Raw genomic sequence first — 16,405 nt, 5'->3', positions numbered from 1 at the left:
CTCTCTCAGTGCCTGGTGAGCTCATCACAGAAGCCATGGATGAATTCCACATTTCCCATGCCCTTATCTAAGTCATTTCTCCTTTCTGCACTTTGGAATGATTTGAATATGAAGTATATCAGGAGAACAGAGTTGTTTTCTCCTCTGCAGCAGATCTATTCCTCACAAAGAGTAACAAGCAGCCAGAGTGAATTACCATGGAGGAGATTGCAGCTGAGCTTGGAAATATTATTTTGAGAGACTTACATTTCCTTCTGAAAGGAAAGAGCATTAAGGGATATTTTCAAAATGTAGAAAGGGAATAATAGCAAAAAAAAATCTCCCTAAGATATATTTGGCTCAGCAGCCTTTTTGCTATTTCGTGTCTAACATTCATTTTGGAGATGTATCAGTCACATCAAGCTGAGGCCACTTTAGTTTTATGTGCCTGGTAAAAGGGAGTTGATTCACAAGGATCTGGTCCATTCCCTTCTGTCACCTCATATTTCTGTTTCTGTGTCTGCACATTATTTCTACCAACCAAATACATTTTTTTTATTTTTTTTTTTACAATTTGGAGGAAAATAAATGGAAGTTTCCGAGTAAATATTTTTATATTCATTCTCATGCCTTCGGTTGTTCTACAGAGCTTCTGTATTGCATATTCCTCCAAGTGATTCCTGCTGATAAAAATGCACTGCTGGAGTAAAATAGGGAATTAAAATTTAGATTGGAAATGGATTCGTTTGGTGTTTCAGAGGGTTCTGATTTAAGGTTTTCTTATGCCCAGCAACAAATAAATGAATATACAAGGAGTGAGGCAGCCACGCACTTCAGGGCTGGGGCAGCAGGAGCTATGGAATAAGAGGATTCTTTAATACAGAAGACTTTGCATTTGGCAGGGCTGGTCTGAACAGGGGCTTATAATCCCCCAGGAGACTGGATTTTTCTGGATTTGGTAGGAACCAGTAGGTCTAGAGGTGTCTTGATGTCTTTGCCATTCCTCAGTTTCCTCAGGAAGTGCAGCCACATCCCTTTGCTCCTAAAAGATTGATGTGTCCCATGGACAATCCAACAAAATTATTGTGGTTTGCTTATGATTCCACTGCAGAATTACCCAGGTTTTGTGGATTTTGTGTTTGAGTCAGTCTTTAGTGTTTGTTCTACCTCTTTTTTGTGTGTTTGTGTTTAATGCAGCTGGAAGTTATTCTGGAAAACGGGGAAGTCGGAATCCTTAGAGGAGCTGCCAACGTGCATTTGCCTGAGTTCCTTCAGCAGTGGGGAAGAGAGGGAGAATTCCAGACACGTCATCCTGATTTCACAGGCCTGCAGAGATCCCCAGAGTGGACTGATCCATCTGGGGGAGGTAATAAACAGCCCTGAGCTTTGTTACACATATATGTGTGCTCTGTCCATGCAATCCTTGTAATCCGTGGATCCTCTGGATCTGCCTGGACAAACACGTCCAGTTTTGGAACTGGAGAGCTCCAAAGAGCTCTTGTGATTGGAAAAACAGTTGCAGTTGGAATCACCCAGTGCTCCTGGTTGTGGTGCAGGTGCAGAACTTCCTCTCTAACCTTCCCCCAAACCAGAAAAATTATTGGATCTGGACATTCCTACTCCACTGACTGTTCAGAGACCATCCTTAGCTCATGACTGAGATGTTTCTCCCAAAAATCCACGTTTTGCTGTGTTCACTCATCCTGAAGTGACAAAGGAAGTAGGGGGAAATGGAAAGGGATTTTGATTTCAAAAGCAACCACTGTGCCTGGGTTTCCAAACCAAGGTGGGGATGATTTCTGTCCTGGGTGTTGTTCACACTTCCCTGCTCTGACAGCTTTGTTGTTCAGTTCTGTGGGAGAGCCTTTCCCTGCCCAAGGGTTCCTGTGGCATCTCCTCAGCTCAGGAATTGCCCCTTCCAACAACCCAAAGCCTCCTCAGGCAGCAAACCCACGTTCTCCTCGTTGTTGTTGCACACTGTGTACCCACAGAGGGTCCTCCTGGGCTTAGCTCTAAAGGGATAATTATACTATTTAAATATTAAACATCCAAGTTCTTCTTTCATTGTTAAACCAATATTAAAGCAGGACAAAACTGATTTACAGTTTAGGGTTTGCTCCAGAATCGCTGGTGTTGCAGCTGATGTCCTGTTCCAGTAACACTGGCACTGCCAGGAGGCACAGAAATGTAGATTTTGATCAAAAACCTTTATTTGAGATGCACTTTGGTTAAATTATAAATTAATCTTGCCTTGTGGACTTCCAAGCTCTTAAAAAGGGCAAATGGCTGCACAATCCTCTGAAACAATTCACGCCCCCATTTTTTGTCAGGATTCGATTCCAGCGCCATGGAATTGAAAGTTGGGTGTCTTCCCCTCCCAGATTGTTATTTAATCACTGTATATTAGCTTTCATTGCCCTTTTGATGTATTTAAGCTCATAAACTTCTCATTGACTGGATTGAATTTACCACGATGTTGTTACTTTTTATGAACGGAATAAATCAATATCGGAGCCGTCGGGTTTGCGCCGGGTTGTTTATTTTAAGGGCTGTTTAAACTTTTACTGAATGAAAATGGAAGGTTTGATGCCTCCAAATGAATCCTCATCATTTGGGAATGCTGAGATCCCACCTGGCTCAAGCAGCAGGTGCTGACCATGTTATCCAGAGGTACAAGGCTAATCAAATTTCCCAGCATCCTTTGAAATGGGATGTATTTTGCAGCATTCCCAATACATAACACTTAAACACTTAAACTACTTTATTATTGTAAAAGAAAGCTTTTGTTTCATTACTAAGGAATATTCCAGAGTAAGAGTAGTTTTTGTCACTGAAAACAGTCTTGAAAATATCTCTCTGATATTTCCATATATATATTTACAGAGGAGGAAATAGTAACTTCATTTTAAGGCTGTAGTCCTCAAATAATCTGTACAAACCCTCTGATTTCATCTCTGAGTTTGAAGCACAGAAATACCCCTGGGTTCATTTTATCATGCAATTTTAGGAATGTGGTTTCTTGGGGTTTTTTTTGCTAGTTTAATAATAATTAAAACTCTACATTAAAGAGGTGATGTTCCACATAACCAAGTGCTAAACTATGTCCAGTGGCCATAAATCTTGGGAATTCTCCCATTAGTGCAATCATGGGATAACAGCCTGGACTTGGTGCTTCTGGAGGTACCTGTTTGGACTCAGTGCTGCCCCTTTCTCACCCATTATTTATGCATCTTTATTATTGTATTAAGTAGCTAATTAAATCTGGTCAGGTTAACCTTTCTTGGTGATTAGAATTAGGCACCTCAGCCCCTGAAGAGCCAATCATTTGGGGAGGAACATCTTGTTCTTGTTTGAATAATTATCTGTGTTTACATTCACACAGCATTAATCACTTCAACCAGACATTTTTTGGGGGAAGGAAAGGAGGGTGCCCAGGGCAGGTTTTCAAATGCTGGGTGCAGAAATTATAAAGGAGATACATTTCCCTTCATTCCTGTCAATGAGCAAAACATTTTGAGTTAATAATCCAGAACTCAAGGAGCACAAAGAGCTGTAATTTGTTTTCCAATAACTTTAAAAGCCAAGTGCTCCAGGCTGACCCTCTGAACTGAGCCCTGTTTCCTCGGTGAGAATTCTTCAGCAGCAGCATTCCAATATTTTCCTGCTGGAGTATTTGTCATTCTTTTCCAATTATTGCTGTTATTATTTTATAACTATTTGTCTTTGTTCTGTGGTCTGTTCTTTTGTTGAACTCTAGTGAAAGCTTCTTGGTCTTTTTTTCCCCTGTCCTTCCCCTTGGTTTGAGATTTTCTGCCAACTCTTCTGCCCTAAAGCCTTTTTTTTTTCTTTCCCCTTTTTCTCCCTGCAGTGGCTGGATCTTGCCTGGTACAACCATTGCCCTTATTGCTCATGTATCCCTAAAAATGCTCCATATATTGTGGCTTTTGTTAGGAAAGACCAAAAGGAGAGATGGCAAAGAGACTTTTTCTGGTCAGGAGCTCAGGAGCTCCTAATTCTTTTTTGGGAAAGACCCAATAGCTCAGCCAAAGATGTTTATACTGAAGATTATTTAATTTTGAACATGAAATATTATTTATTTATTTGTCTGTCTCTTCATTTATTGCTTCTCAGGAACAAAGTCATGGGATCAGAGAAGATCTGGGAGCTCAGTGCAGAGAGCAAGTAGGATGGTGGGAATTATTAGAGGAGAAATGGAGTAAAACCACAAAAGACTTCTTGATACCCCTCTAAACCCCTCCCATATCTGTGTGAGTACTCTGAGCCTCAAACCCATGTGTTAAACCAGCAAAAGCTGGAGAGAAGGGCAGAAAATGCTGAGCTGTGGCAGATGTGGTGAACGTGAACCTTCCACCAAAGGCCTCCAAGTCATTTAAAGATGTAACTTTGGTGCTGTTCCTTCGCTGATTCAAATGATCTTCTGTGAGTGATTTTATGATACATATCAATATTATGGTTATCAGCCTTCACAGCTAAAATAAGGCTCTTTTCTTTGGCAGGAGGAAGGCTATACATGCAAATTCACATTCCTGATGCATTTCCACTGACTCTGCCCTTCTGTTCTGGCAGAATTAGGAAAAACTCTATTTTTTTGTGTCTTCTTTTATCTCTTTCTTCATGCATCGCGTGTTCTTCGATTCTCACTTTATTTCTGGGTTCATTATCTTTTTCTTTTTACATTTGTGGCTGCATTTTTGTCTTTTATTTGTTCACTTTGCCTTGAACTTTCTCCCAAATCCCTCAGTTTTCCTCTTTCTACCCAGACCTGAGTGGACACATTGAATCATCACTTTTCTCTCTTTCCATTTCCACTTGTTTTCCTCTTCCACTCCAGTATTTATCTTTTCCCTTTTCCCCCCAATGTTACCATTTTCCCTCAGCATTTATTGATGTTTTTCTTTCCCCTGAACTTTCCTCTCCTTTTCTTGGTATTTTGGACCAGGAGAGACCGAACAGGGATTTGGGCCTCGAGTTTTTTTCTTAATAGTGCAAAACTGGGTAGAAATTCCTTAAAAATAAGTTCCTGACTGACCTGTGGCACGAGGGGGGGACCGGGAGAAAGCAAATTCCTGCTTAGCAAATTTAACTTCTCCTAAAAATTCAGGCTCCATCCTTCCAGCTGGAAACCAGAGAATATAATGGGTTGTTACAAGCTGTTAAAATTTGAGACTGAGGAGGGGGAATAGGCTGAAGTTATTCCATGGATTGTTCTGTTCTTTGTGGGAGGCTGTTAAAATAAAGCAACAGTATAAAAGATGAATTATATACAACTTAATGTAAAGCTGTTGGAAGTCATTATGATATTTCTTCCTCGATTGTCTAACATTTGTGTACTTTTAAAAAGTTTCACATTTTTTTGGTTCTTTCTGAACATTATGAAAATTGTACTGAGAGGAGTAAATTCATCTGCATAAAATTGACTGCAAAGAGCAATTAGTCCTTCATTAATATGCAAATTTGGTCCAGTGCAGATTCATCTATATATGAGGCTTAAATATGCAAGTCAGTCTTGCTGTGCAGAAGCCCAGATGCTTTTATTTACTTTGAAATTGAGGGATTTGGTTAATGATGTTGTTGACAGGAAAACTTGAATAAATTTGATGATCACCATCTTTCATATTAGACGAGGCCCATGGAAAAAAATTACCAAGTAAAATACCAATTTTATTTGGTAATTTCCTATTACCAATCTAGTAATAAAATGCAAGATAGGAAGTAATAGAGTGAGATTTCCTAACGTAGTTATCCTGAGACTTAAACTGCTCCCCAAAGATAGAGCCATTTTTCTTAAACTTTGTTTTTCCAGAGGGTAAAGACATCTCCATAAGCTGTGTGAATAACATGCTGCCTAGAGATTTAATATTGGAAACTTGGCTCTGTGGCTTGTTTCACTTGGGGAGAGTCTATAAACCTGGGAATGGAAAAGCAGGAGCTTTGGAAAGGGCTCTTCATCATCTTCCCTGAATTATCTGGGGAGTTTTCTCCAGAGCTGGTGGGAGGCCTCTGCTCTGCCCCTCTGGAAGTGTCTGAACACGTGACCAGTTGTCTTTGGATCACCTAAGCTGGTTAATAAACATTTTCCTAAATACCTTTAAATCTTTACATCCCTCAGAAATGGAACTTTGTGACTGTGATCACTCACCATGGACTGGCTCAGAGAAGCCAGGGAAGGGTTTTTCCTTCCCATTAAATGGGATGTGCCCCATCCCTTTCCTCCTCTCCTGGCTCCTGCCCAGGGTGCTGTGGCTCTTTTGGCACATCCAAGATTCCCCTGCTTTTGTCCAGCAATGCCACAGCTCCATCACTCCCTCAGGTATGGACAGAATTCCCTTTGCATTTGTCAGCCTTGTTTCCCCTCCAAGGTACCACAAGTTACTCCTCCTCATGTTTCTTCCTTCTTTTTTTTCCCTCTGTAGTTCCCTCAGGCCTAAATTTACCTTTGGCTTAAACAACCTGGCCTTGACTTCAATCATGCCCACATTTTCCTGGGCTAAATTTGGTCTTCTGTCTTGCCTGTGTGGGGCACTGACACTTCCCAACCAACAGAGAAATGAAGTTTAAATGGACTGAACTCTCCAGCAATTTATAAAGCTCTAGTTGGAACTACCCAAGGACAAGTTAATAGATTAGACCATTTGATTCCTCTGACTTCTTGGCACAGCTGGTTGGGATATAAATCCTCCCAACAGTGAACAGTTAGTTTCCAAATCCTTAATGTGCTGTAGGAGGCAAACAGTTTATACAGCCATGGGAAGGGAAGGAAAATTCAATGGGACACAAAAATTGATGTGCTTGTTCACGTGGTCGTGGTGTGGTCCTGCAGGTGAATCCACAAGCAGGAAAATAGAGATGGGATTGAGGATTTGAGGGGAGCAGAGGAGGGATCTGTTAGTCTGGTAAAGGAATCTGTCCTTTTTACCCTCAGAATGAGGCACTGAGAGCTGTCAGAAGGCAGTTTGTTTGCAGCACTTGATGAGGTGACAAATTGATTAAAAGGTGAAGCTTTAAAAACACAACATCTGCTCGGACTTAAATAGTCTTTGCCTGTGAGAACACGGAGTTGTTGGACAGTTTGTTGTGTTTTCCAGCACCATCCCCAGCAATCTTGGCTTTCTGCTCGAGCTCCCAAAAGGCAGACAATATTAATTTTAAAATCTATCAACAACAGGCATCTCAGCACAACCTGAGGTTGTCTCCTATCAACTATGTAATCTTTATATTCTAGATTAATAAACGCTTCAGCCTTGGAGTTTGTTAGTCCAAAACATATTTATTACCTCATGAATTCAAACCCCCTCCAGTTACCATCTAATTAAAGCACAGTTGTGTGCCTGCAATCTTTGGGGATGTATTAATAATGGAATTATCTCCTGAAACAGTAATTACACACTTTGTGCATTCTTTGCCACTCTTGTTGCAGTGTCTGTGTGATGAGTGGGGCACACAGGGCTCCATTGTTTTGAGCTCCTCCAAACTCTCTGTGTATCCAAGGAAAAGTAGGATTGGTTTTTCCCCTCTTAGGAAAAAAAAGGGAGGAAAATTTATTCATTTTTCTGCTTGGGAAGGGGAAGCACCAATGCCACTGTAGGAAGAGTTGTGAAACACGATTGTGCAAGTGATTTTAGCTCCTGTTTTCTCCTCACTCTTCAAGGAGGTTGCTCACAGAGCAAAACCTCCCTGCAGGATCTGTTTTGTAAATCTGCCAAAAGGTGAAGACAACCACTTTATCTGCGAGGGAATATTCATTTATGGGGCTTCAGTGGTGACACAGATTTGAAAAAAGGAAAATAGTCTTAAACCCTTCCTCAGGAGAGAGATTTACTTCCAGTTTGATTCAGTGGTGAGTGTACTTATTATCTTCTAATTTCTGTCTGTATTGGCTGTATCTGTGCTCGTGCTTTATCAAGGTTCTCCTCCCAACTGCTACAATGGATCGTTTATGGGCAAGATTTCCTTTCCTCATTTTTTTTTCCCCACTTACTACGGAATGAGGTGTTCTGATCCTGCCTGGAGAGCCCTTCCCTGCGTGGAAGGAGGCACAGGAGGCCGCAGGGTTTGCACATTCCTTCCCTGGATTTTTGAATCCCTTATCTCTGGTTCAAGTACATCTGTTGAGCAAGAGTGGGAGCGTGTGATTCCTGTTGACACAGGCTCCTGCTCTACCTGACAGAAGGGGGGGGTTATTCCCTTTGTACTTCCAGGTGCTGGATCCCAGAAGTTGGTGTTGTCAGGATCCAGGTGTTGGTGGAATGTCCTGCTCTGTGGCTGCTGGGTTGTCTTGCCTTTGGGATAACCTTTTTCCCTGCAGTGAAAGGTCAGGGTTGTGCTCATTGTCTCAGTAAAAATGGTGTCTGATGCCACTTGGAACATTTCCATTGTGTTAAATAGAAAAGATCTGCAAAAGATAATGAGATTGATGGCATATTGTTCAAAGATCCATTATTATTATTACAGTTAATATCATTATTATGACTTAGGGTTAATTACTGGTTTGTCAAAACTTCTTGATTTCCAAACTTTTGGCATTCTAATATTTCCCGTGGCTGTGGATGACAGAGGTGTCTGTGTGTCCCCAGAATGGTTCCAGGTTGTGTCTTGCCTGTGCTGTCACACTATTTTGTTTGTCATTGGTGTCTGATTTGCAAACTTTCAAACCAGACACCTCTCTGATGTGTTTTTCCTGATGTGAATAAATTCACTGCAGAATACTCACCGAGGAAGAGATGTTTGTTGTCAAGCAATTATTTCAGATGAAACACAGAGAAGGGTGATATTACAGTCTGAGTTTTATTTAGCCACAGGCATGAATCTGAAGATGAATTCTGGGAATTTAGGGGAGGAAAAGGACAGCTTTTTATTTTCTTATTTTTTTTTCTTTCTTGTCCTCTCTCTTTTGCAGGGATTGCTTTGAGTCTGTGAGTTCTCAGCTCATGAAGAGCTTCCTGGCTGAGGGGATGAAGACATTAAAGCCTTTGCCCACTCAGGGCAATTGCTCTGGAGACAAACACAGCTCAGAAAACAAATGTTCTGAGCTACCTGGAAGTTCTGGTTCACTAAACACATGAAGAGCCAGAGATCCTTCTGAACCTGCAAGTGAAATTTATTCTCAAGGTGATGCTTGAGCTCATTATCTGCTCCTCTTTCTAAATGTAAAGTAAGGAGTGAAAGGCCCAAATATTCCATATATAACAGCTGACATGTTTCCTGCATTCCTGTGTTTGCCTAAGAAGTCATGGATAATCAATTTGATGTGCAAAATACACTGCAGGGATGAATTCTGAGCCACAGCCCTTGCCATGCCTGTGCTGTTCTGAGAGACAGAAACTTCCAGGAAAGGAACAGCAGTGAAAATCTTCCTGATCATTCTCTCATCAGGTTTTTTTTCCAAGAACGTGTCTGGAGGTGGATTCTCTAGACAGTGTTTGGGTTTTTCTTACCCCTTGAGTGGCTGGTTCTCTGTGTGTCAGTTATTTTCTCACTGTTTTTCTTCCTGTATTAGAAATCAAAGTTACTTCATCAGGATATGTATTTTTTATATATATATATAATCACTATAATCTCAACTAACCTGAAACATTTACTTTTCAGATTTATTATTTAAATATATGTTTAAAATGATTAAAACAATTCCCTACATGTATTACAAATAACTTCCCATCTTATTACTGTTGGGAAGCAGAACAGGCAGGAACCAGCAGCAGACAGATATAATTGTAACAGAGGTTCTCTTTTAATAAATAATAGATTGGTTGTAATGAGACTTATGGTCTTCATAAACTCCTAGAATGTTTTTAACACAACCAAAGTAAGTAAGTTTAAAGTCTGATTTATCAGCCTTAACCCTTTCAGATAATTTTTTGCCTTGTTTATCTTCGAGGACAAACCCCAACATTTATCTCATCTTGAGAGATTTTCCCACCAAACAGAATATCTATGGTTCTGGCAAGAAAAAAAAGGGAAATTTGTGTGGATAAAAAAAGATGAGTGCCAATCCTGATGGTGTGGAAAAACTGAGGTTAGATTTAGTTCTATATTAATCTATATTTATTGGAAATCCATATTTTCGCCGGAACATCCCCCGGCATCCTCTGGACCGTCAAAATTTGGTCACAAATTTTAGTATTTCATATATTTGGTGTATCCTTTCTCTGGAAAGAAACAGCTGGATATTTTTGTGTCTCATTGTGCCCAGTCCACCTCTGTTGTTGTCATTTTAATTGCTGGGGCTGGTTGTTTTTTTTAAGTCCTCCACAGAAGGTCTTTGTAGTGACAAGCGAACGGTTCACGCTTCGTAAGCAAACATAAAGAATTCTGCTGCTAATTGGAGGGGGAGCGATGCAGTTATGATTCCATCAACATTTAAGTTACATTGTTAAAGGACACATTTTTTTTGTTGTTGTTGTGTTTATGTTGCCCCATAAAATTTTACTCGGGGTGGATTCGGTGGGGAAGGTTTTATGACTAATTCTGGGACTTCGGGGGGTGGGAGGGAGGGGTAGAAGTTAAATTTTTCTAACCTGAATATACAGTATTAAAGTTCAGCATTTTATTGCTGGTTTGGTCTATTATAATTCTTAATTGCTGGCTTGTGGAACTATGAAAATGGAAAGACTGGACAACCTCAAAAAAGCTCCCTTTACCCTGCCCTGAAGAACTGCAGCCACAGTGTTTCATGTGGAGGAAAAGTCTCCAGAAGCCACCACTTCCCCAAAGGAAGGAGGTTGTTATTTAGTAATTTGGTCTTTTGGGGTTTTCTCCTCAAGACACTCTGCCTGTTGTATCTATAGAGCTCCCAGTTTCTAAAAGGACCTTGTGTCAGACCTTCCTTTCTTCATAAATTCCACTTCCATGGGATACTTAGCTATGGATTAATAATTTTACAGTTACAAGCCCCAAAAGTGTTTCCTATTAATGCTGATTTATTTTCTACTTACATCTCTCTTCTCAGGTGGCAAAATATCCGGAGCCTCATCTTGAAGAGCTTTGGAATGGCCAAAAGGTTCTTCCTTTTCCAGGTCACTGCCAGGTTTTAGAAGATACAATTTTCCAGCATCTAAAGCAGGAAATCCCAGCTATTTTCCATGAGAAGAAGCAGAGGGATGACAGGGCTTCCCCCCAGAACACTCCCTGGGTAATTGCTGAAGACATTCCAAGCCACTCTAACGAAGTGAACTGTCTGCCAGTCATTCTGTTCTCCTTGGAAGACCATCTGTTGCACTTCAAATATGTAAAGGTCTGCTATCATTTATTGCTCCAAACAAATCCACTCCTTTGTCTCATGGGCTGGAGCTCCTGAATGGGGACTGAAGGTGGTTTCAGTCACGGAGGGCAGGATGTTCAGGATATTCAGGATATTTTGTTGCTCTCTAAGTGAAAGGTGCTCACTCAGCTCAAATTTCAGAGCACAAACAGTGATTAAACTGATTTCGGTGCTTTTGAATAATTTCAATTTATTTGGCAACAAATTGTGAACAACAACAACAACAATCTGAGATGTAGTTTCTGTTAACTCAGCCAGAAGCACATTGTAAGATTTTTGCTTCTGGTGAACAAACCTTTCCATTGTAGTGGTATCCAGACTTGATACACATTGACATTTGAATTAACATTATGTTATTTTAACTAAATTGTTTAATTAGCTTATTTGTGGCTGAAACTAGTGATTCAAAGCAACTTTCAGTAGTGAAATATAAGGTCAGCAGCTCAAAATGCAAGAAGCTTTCTTCTGGTGGATAAACACGTGTCCTTTACAGGGATGTAACACTTGCCTGTACAGTCTTTATTTATGAGTTAACTGGGATCCTTTCCATGAATTAAATGAGCAAGATCAGGCATTAAATGATGATTTCTCTTTGTTTCTCCTGCTGCAGATTTTAAAGAGGCTGTACAACCCCTCCTCTCAGATTGGAGAACATAAGCATTGTATTTTCACAGCAGAGAAGTTCTGTTCAGAGATTTCCAGCCAGGGAAACACATAACAATTTCTGTGTGATTAGGGAGTGGTCCTATCTTTTTATCCTTTTTTTTTCCTCTGTCCCTTCTCCTCCCTGCATAGCAGTTACTGTTCTGGTCAGAAGGAATAATATGTTAGATCTTGAATGTCAGTAGCCCCAGAGATTCTGACAAGACTATTCATGTGCATTCATACGTCTTAACCAAAGCTGACACTAAAGAGAGCAAGAATCCTCATATTCCTCTTTTTATTGCTGTGCATTAAACTCAAATCTTCTCTTGGAGACCTCTGCTGAAAAATGACATATTCCCCATTTGAAAAAGGCTTTCTGGCAGGGTCTAAACAAAGCAGCTGGACATCAACGTGGCCCAGGGCAGAAAGCTCCCACAGTTTGGTTTACACCCCAGTTATGGACACCTACCAAATGCTGGGAGAGAAATCCTAATGGGAAACAAACAGTAATGTTTCTGTTGTAATTTTTTAATTTAAAAATTAAGTGGTCTTCTAATTTCTTGAAACCTTATAGGAATACTTGGATTCTGGTAACTTGAGGTGGATGTTTTCTGAGAAACACACCCTGTGTGAATGCTCTGCTCTCCCATTTACCCCAGACATATTTTACACATACTTTTAGTACAGTTTTTTGGGTAATTTTGCAGTGATCTGATCGTGTTGTTAAAGCCAGGTAGGCAATTTTTACAGCAATGATATTTTTAATCTTCTTTTTTATAATTGTTGGATAGCAGTGACTAACACAGCCTCGGTGGCTCTGGGCACCTCGCCATTCTTAGGTAGTTTAATTTGTTAAAAATTATCTTCCCTCCCACCCAAATCCCCTTGAAACCACTTGGAGAGGAGAAGTGTTGAACAGTTGCCAATAATAAGTCCTGCTGAGACCTCTGTATCCTCCTGATAGAACTGTTGGTGCCAACCAGGGACTGACTGGCACGAGTTTGAACTCTCCACTGCTTGATGGATCTGCTTCACATGGACCAATTACAACAATTCCCACCTCTGAAGTCGAAGCACTTGGTCTTCCCTTCATACCTCAGGTTCTTGGCAATGTGTTCAGTCCTACAACCTCAATTTTCTCTGAATAATTAAGTAGAACGTAAATACTTTGAAAAAGTAGGAGAGAGTCTGAATGGAAATCAAAGGCTGAATAATGTTGTTGTTTTTCATGTTGCTATTGTTAAGCTGCATTTCTTTCCATTTATTCTTTATTTCTAAAAGGCAGCATCTTCTTTTAAGTTTTTTACAGAGATTCACCAGAAGATGCTGTAGTCCATTGACTGTTATATTCAACAGTATCTTTTGATGTGAATGAAAGAGCAATAGGAATTCCTACTTTTTTTTTTTTAAATGGGTGTAAAAATATAAATATTCCTTTCAAAATAAATACTTTTGACCGAAGTGGAAAATCATCCATCCTTTACTCCTTTTGGCTGGATGTTTCCATGAGAAATAGGGATATAACACCAGGATGAGAGACTGGCATTAACTGCTGAGCTCCTGACAATTCCATTGGTTTCAATCTGATGCAACAGGGACCATCTTGCCCTTGCCCCTGTTGTCTTTCCAGGAGAGTAGTTAATTTTTAAATTGGAGCAGCTGCAGATTTTTTTTAACCAGTGAAGTTTCTATTACACAAAGATAAACCTAAGATTGAGCACAAACTGACTTGCCTGTAGCTTTCCTAATATGATTGCACTGCACAGCGTAGATACTAAAATTTATATTAAAAATTCTCCATGCAGTTTCCCTCTAGGGAGAGGAAGAGGGAAGGGAAAGGCTACATGTGACAGATGCTAATTATGCAGCTTAATGCACTTCTGGAAGTTGCAGAGATGAGAACTCTGTAAAAACCCATCCACAAAACAAAGCCTATTTTCAACAGCGTTTTTTCCACAGTGCTTTGTTTTCATCTGCCTCCTCCCCGTTTTCCAGGAGGTTTTATTTCCCCAAAAACACGTACAGTATTCAAAGGGCAAGTGATGTCCAAGGTCCAAAATTTGCCAAGCATGGATATGACTGTTCTCCATCGGGTCTTCCTGCTTTGTAGGGCTGTAGGTAGAATTGGGAAAGCTGGTGGCTCCCAGTCAGGACAGGTGTGACTTAAAAATTCTTTAGCTGATGTGTTAGTTTTCTTTCCTCTTTTGTTGATGTTTTAGTAATGTTTGGGTTTACTGGGAAGACTGTGTTCTGCACTTGACCGTGTTGGGATCCTGTTGAAGGATTTGTTGTGATGAATATGTCAGGCCCAACGAACTGGATCCCAAACTGAGACACACGGGCTGGGTTCCTCCAAACTGGGAGGTGAATCAGTGCCAAAGCCAGTATTAGACACTGATCCTCTCTCCCAGACATTGAGCTGTGCTGTTTGAGGCTAAAGAAATGGATTTCCAGCCAGGGAAAACTCGATGTCATCCTGAAATCAATGGGGAAACTCAAGAGCACCTCAAGCCCACGCTGAGCCATCCTGCTGGATTTCATTCCCTCTACCAAATCCCAGGATTCTTTTCCCTCTTAGAGGTAAAACACACCAGCTCTTGTGTATTAATGCCAAATGCTGCTTTCTTTTATTTCCTTCAAAGCCTGGGATTGCTCCTTTAGGACTGGTGACTTCCCAACCTCTCTCCACGTGGGACGATAATCGCGCTAACGACGGCAGCGGCGCCAGAACTTCTGAGGTCTTGGTGTGGCCCTGGGCAGCCTTGGAGGAGCATGTTTGGAGTGAATCCTCCTCTTGCCATGGTCCTCATGTGCAGCCACCACGGAGAAAACCATCTGTTCCCCTTGGAAGGGGGTTTGGTTCCCCGTGCCCTCCCCCGATCCCGCTCCGGCCCCAGCTGCCGTGTTTCGATGAGCGGCGAGGGAACGAATCCCCTGCGTTAAAAATACCCTGGGTCTATTTAGATGAAAAGAAGAATCTTGCTTGCCTACACTGACATGCAAAAATAGGCTCAGTGTGAGTAAATCTTCAAAGTTTCTTTTGGTGAAAATACCCAGCCTGGCTTTTTTTTTTTTTTTTTTAAACTTATAAGTTTATTTATAGAGTGTCCTTCTTTCCTCCTACTCCATCAAGACATTTGCAGGAGATTGTCGCTCGTCTTGTTCAGGAGTCCTGAAATAATTTGCCAGGGCCTTTGAAACATCATCATGTTGCACAGTTGTGATGCATCGTGCTGCTGTTGCACCAACGGATCATATTTTAGTGTGAGTGTCACGTTAACTGAGACATTCAGGCCTTCCTTTTCCTCCAGGTGCCTTGCACTGGTTTGTATTTTCATTTTAACTCCTCAGTCAGAAAATTCTGCGTATATATAGTAACTTAAAATTTTCCATTCTACATGCAAGGCATTGCATAGAAAATTAATGTGTAATATGAGAAGATTAACAGGATGCATATACTTTCCAAATATCTCTTAAAAATAGCTTTCACTGTCACTGTAGCATCTTAATTCTGAATAATCTCACAGTCCTTCTGCAAATCTGTGCATATAGTAACAGAGTAACCACCTACTTCATCCTTTCGAACTGCACAATATGTATCTGGGCATGAAAAAAACTGCATTTTGGAGTATGTTCTGCTTTGGCAGGGAGGATGGCTGTGGGACTAGTGAGAGCATTAATGCCTGCGTTAAATATTAATGCCAGCATTCCCAATACCTGCCTGTCTTTTTAAAAAGGCTCCAAGATCCTGAGTGTGGAATTTGCTCCTCAGTGCAAAGAACCAGCACAATCTCGGGAAGCTTCTGCCAAGAAGTGGAAGTTGTGGAAAGGGAGCCAGGGCAGGTGTTCCCTGTGCCCATGGGACACTCTGTGCCCGGACTTTGGCCCAGCACTGCCTGGGGATGATACTCAGAAGTGGATCCTGATGGGATCAGGGGCCAGGAGCCTGGGGATAAGTATGTGAAGGGGAGTTCCAAGAAGATGGACCAGGTTGGTGACAACCACTAGGACATGAGGGAATGGGCACAAACTGATGCCCAGGAAGTTCCACCTGAACATGAGGAAGAACTTCCCTGTGCAGTGACCAAGCACTGGAACACACTGCCCAGAGAGGGTGTGGAGTCTCCATCGCCGGAGATTTTCCAGGTGTAACCCTGCGCCATGTGCTCTGGGATGACTTTCCTTGAGCAGGGAGGTGGGACCAGATGATTGACAGGAAGCTGAACATGAGCCAGAGTGTGCCCAGGTGGCCAAAGAAGGCCAATGGATCCTGGCATGGATGAGGAACAGTGTGGCAGCAGGAGCAGGGAAGTGACTCTGCCCCTGGACTCAGCGCTGGCGAGGCCACACCTTGAGTGCTGTGTCCGGCTCTGGGCCCCTCAGTCTGGGGAGGATGTTGAGGGGCTGGAGCAGGTCCAGAGAAGGGCAATGAGGCTGGGAAAGGGTCTAGAGCACAAGTCCTGTGAGGAGAGGCTGAGGGAGCTGGGGGTGTTCAGCCTGGAG

The 16,405-nt window shown here is 41.5% G+C and overlaps 1 long non-coding RNA gene across 14 annotated transcripts; it reads left to right on the top strand.

Moving 5' to 3' along the window:
• Positions 1–1,177: 1,177 nt before the first annotated feature.
• On the top strand, positions 1,178–15,612 carry LOC113971298. Of its 14 annotated transcripts, XR_003535504.1 has the most exons (8): positions 1,178–1,345; positions 4,111–4,247; positions 7,649–7,837; positions 8,897–9,108; positions 9,875–10,012; positions 10,608–10,717; positions 10,946–14,058; positions 14,545–15,612. It is a non-coding gene; the product is annotated as an uncharacterized LOC113971298 (long non-coding RNA). The 14 variants fall into 14 exon arrangements; XR_003535510.1 differs by lacking the exons at positions 9,875–10,012; positions 10,608–10,717 and having other exon boundaries at positions 10,946–11,230; positions 12,867–14,058; XR_003535505.1 differs by lacking the exons at positions 9,875–10,012; positions 10,608–10,717 and having other exon boundaries at positions 10,946–11,230; positions 12,477–14,058.
• The last annotated feature ends 793 nt before the right edge of the window (positions 15,613–16,405 follow it).

This window comes from Neopelma chrysocephalum, unplaced genomic scaffold (assembly GCF_003984885.1).
Source record: "Neopelma chrysocephalum unplaced genomic scaffold, ASM398488v2 Primary Assembly neopelma1_82, whole genome shotgun sequence".
In the NCBI taxonomy this organism is placed as follows: Eukaryota; Metazoa; Chordata; class Aves; order Passeriformes; family Pipridae; genus Neopelma; species Neopelma chrysocephalum.
The sequence above is the reverse complement of the archived record's forward strand: the minus strand, read 5'-3'. Positions and strand labels throughout refer to the sequence as shown.